The sequence below is a fragment of the Vollenhovia emeryi genome, unplaced genomic scaffold (assembly GCF_000949405.1).
Source record: "Vollenhovia emeryi isolate VEMERY1.0 unplaced genomic scaffold, V.emery_V1.0 DF939193.1, whole genome shotgun sequence".
Lineage (NCBI taxonomy): Eukaryota > Metazoa > Arthropoda > Insecta > Hymenoptera > Formicidae > Vollenhovia > Vollenhovia emeryi.
Genome location: NW_011967173.1, coordinates 1 through 3,977, shown reverse-complemented (window position 1 = coordinate 3,977; position 3,977 = coordinate 1). Strand labels below are relative to the sequence as shown.

Below are 3,977 nucleotides of genomic sequence, written 5' to 3'. Positions count from 1 at the left end.
TAAGACTCCCCGGTAAACGTAAAAAATTCCCCGAGTTTAAACCGCGANATTCCTTATGTCCACATATTTATTCTGACGACGCCTTGTAGTTTTTAAGTCGATAGAGTGTCATTCGTGACGACGCTGCAGCGCGACTTTCAAGTAGGCGCGTAAAAATTCTAAGTCCCGAAACGTAAAAATCCCGAGTTTAAACGCGATATCCTATGTCCACATATTTATTCTGACGACGCCTTGTAGTTTTTAAGTCGATAGAGTGTCATTCGTGACGACGCTGCAGCGCGACTTTAAGAAGGCGCGTAAAAATTCTAAGTCCCGAAACGTAAAAATCCCGAGTTTAAACGCGATATCCTATGCCCCAGTATTAAATCTGACTAGTGCCCGTTTCTACCAATGCAGATTAACTTTAATCTCAGCTTAAATTACTTCTTGTGCTTTTCCAATTCATAAAACTAGAGAAAGATACAAAGCAAGTTGAACCGAGATTAAAGTTAAACTGCGTTGGTAGAAACGGGTATAGGTCTCGCAAGTTTTAATTCGATAGAACGTCATTATTATTACGATGCAGCGCGACTTTAACGAAATCTAGCCAAGTCTCGTGTTTCTAGTACGAAATCTAACCAACCTAACCCTAACCCGATACGCTAAACTCATTCTCGACGACGAGATGCATTACCTCTACGGTTGTCGCAAAGAGATCACAAATCCCGAAAATTAAAAATTTTCGAGTTCCGCAGTTGAGACACAAGTTAAATATGCCCTGGCACAAATGCTATCGAAGTTTCCTAAAGTGCGGGTAAAGAATTAATTACCGACGTGAGGAGGGTACGCCGCCACCATCTATCGCCGGTCGAGTGAGTTATACGCCACTATTCGCAATAGGTAAGTCCCGCGGTCGGTATTGCAACATGCAGCAGTTACCTTGCGGCGGCGGATCCCGCGATGACCGATCGTTCATTGTTCTAGCGTCGCCGAGATGACGTACCTCCATCAGGTTGCATCATGTGGTCCCTCGTTGGATCGGATGTTGAGTTGCTCCCGCGAAGTAATCCCAATTGGTCACACTCACTTAACACTTAACAATAGAATATGCACTATCACATATATATCGCATTGTATACGATATCACACACAGTATCACCACTCTGTAAGCCGCATCGGCGACTTAACACTCGCGGCGGATGAAATTCACTCTCGAGACACACGCTCGCGACACTCGACACTCCCGTTCGCGGTGCACTCTCGACTTTTTCGGCGGTTTGAGGCACGCGAGACGCGACAACCGAACTTCCGAGTAGCCGCGGAATGGCCGATTCGCGACTACGGCTCACTCACGACGATCGAGATTTCCCGGCACGTTACTCCCGGCGGCTGCTTGAACGCCACGAACGAGCTTGCTAACGCGCTACTTATTCACGGCACCCCGGACACGGGACTCGCCCTCACGACGAGCCGTAATCGACGGAAACACGAAACGGATAATCACGCCCGACAAACTTTCTCTCCGCGTAGCCATAACTGTCCGTTAACTAAACTCGTCATGGTGGCACTGTTCAAACGAAAAAGCAGCGGCCAATCAGCTGCGAGCTTTCAAACATCGATGTTGCAATCCTGCAATGACAATGGCTGCGTTCGGCAGAGAAAGCTGCTTTGCAACTGTTGTAAAATTCGCGAATCTATTTGGCGTGTTCTCTTAATCTTGAGTGAATTTAAGAGCATACGCCAATCGGATTCACGAATTTTACGACAGTTGCAAAGTAGCTCTTTCTGCTGAACGCGACCAAGATCATGCAGCGAGTCTTTCTCGTGTAATCATAGGTCTGTTCGTATTGCATGAACGCTCGTATAATATATGGGGTGTGTTCGGTTTCACGAATGACCCCTGGTCCACGATCTTGCTTTAAGTAAGCTGTAAGCCTTAAGCCGTAAGAAATTAACCAATCGCAGGTGAGAGTGAGGGGAATAAATATCTGTGATTGGTTAATTTCTTACGGCTTAAGGCTTACAGCTTACTTAAAGCAAGATTGTGGACCAGGGGTGATGCGCATGATGTTAAGTACAAAAACATCGCACAAAAATTATACATATTAACATCGACAGCGTACAATAAACGCAACTGAGTTAGTAGTTAATCAAAATGCAAATGTCTGAAAAGAATTAAAAATTCAATGTCTAAAGTCAATGTATTTTCACTTATATATTCCGTAAAAAGTATATAAACTGGGTGAATTATTAATTCACCGAGTCGTACAAATTTCTCTCTTTTCCCGAAAATGGAACAGATTACACGAAATCGATAGATAATTAAAAGCGCGGTGCGTAAACGAGATGTAAAGGCCTTCACACATAAAATTCCGTAAGGACGTAAAACGTAAGCGTAAGAAAATCAACAGGTTGGATTTGCTACTGCTTGCGTCATTGCCTTACGTTCTCGACTGTGATTGGTCGATTTTCTTATGCTTACGTTTTACGTCCTTACGGAATTTTATGTGTGAAGGCCTTAACCGCGACAAAGTATCACAGTTTACATTCATATTTTAGATGAATTAGTCTCGTGAAATATCTACGTGTACGTTGATAAAGAGCCGTCGCCTCGACATACAATTCGTTTTTTATTACAAGTTGGAGAAACTTAATAATTAATCGAGGAACGTTACTTGTTACTGATAAAGGTGTGCAAATCAATAGTGTTTTATCCCTGCATTCAGCGCGATCGAGTCTCGGAAACCGATAACGGAAAAGTAATACGACGCACGGACCGACTCTCGCTGCTGCCTGCCGGCTCGACGTTCGGCGAGCGAGTGGGAGCGCGTACACCTGAAGGTAAACATTGGCCCGCGTAACGTCGTACGATACCGCGCCGAGTGAAAAACAACAAAAACAAAAACATTGAGAATTCGTTGTCCCGCCTACGAAATTGAAAATTCTAAACTTGATATTTTACATTACTTTGTTCCGTGACTGTTACTACGTTTTGCGTATCATTCTACGGACTTATTGGTATCGATTAAATTAACGATTAATCGCTTCTCGGCTCTGTTAGCTAAGATAGAATATGTCGCTTCTCGGCTCTGTTAGCTAAGATAGAATATGTCGCATCTCGGCTCTATGAGCTAAGATCGAAGTAATCGCTTCTTGGCTCTCTGAGCTAAGATGGAATATGTCGCTTCTCGGCTCTCTGAGTTAAGATGGAATAAGTCACATCTCGGCTCTCTGAGCTAAGATCGAAGTAATCGCTTCTCGGCTCTGTTATGCCCATTCTACACCTAGGGATGATCCTACTTTTACCACATCCGATACCCCTTCTATACCTAAAGCTAATCCTACTTGCAGCTTATCCGAGGGAGTGATTTCACCCATCTGATCTGTACGATTTAATTTTATCTGACGACAATCTGACGATCACGAGGAAGGTGAATAAGAAAAATTATCTGTTCGTAAGGCTGTTCTGCTTTTACCGAATATTATTGCGACTCAATCCATTTTAGCTAAATTTCCTCATTTATAACTTATAAAAGTTACGGTATATGTATATTTCTATATGCATCTTCCTAAAAGTAAACTTTATAACTGATCAAAATTGATCAAAGATTTGCAATATACACACATACTTATATATATTGTATATAATATTATTGTATATGATATTTATATATGCATACATACATATGCTATGTTAAATTAGTTTTTATTGCAACATTTAATTAATGTTTCAACTGGTAAAAGCAGATCAACCTCCAGAGGCCCTCCACCACCCCCGCCAACTGGCGGTCCTCTTTTCTTTGTGGTTGTATGCTTTTTTATTTTGGTAATTATTTAGATTAACACACCCACCTCCAATAACCTTGGGCTTGACATATATTATAGAGGTCACCCTCCTGAGTAACCCTCAGAAGGATTTAGCCGGCGCTCGTTGTTTATTAAAAAGTTATTAAAAAAACAATGTCAATCAATTATATGTAATTTTCAGACACAAATAT

General features: G+C 42.1%; 1 long non-coding RNA gene across 1 annotated transcript in view; it reads right to left on the bottom strand.

Moving 5' to 3' along the window:
• LOC105562159 overlaps nucleotides 1–379 on the bottom strand; it is a 27,691-nt gene extending 27,312 nt beyond the window's left edge. Inside the window, exon 1 of the long non-coding RNA XR_001008953.1 lies at nucleotides 83–379. This is a non-coding gene — a long non-coding RNA (uncharacterized LOC105562159). The remainder of the gene's footprint in view (nucleotides 1–82) is intronic.
• Between the last annotated feature and the right edge of the window lie 3,598 nt (nucleotides 380–3,977).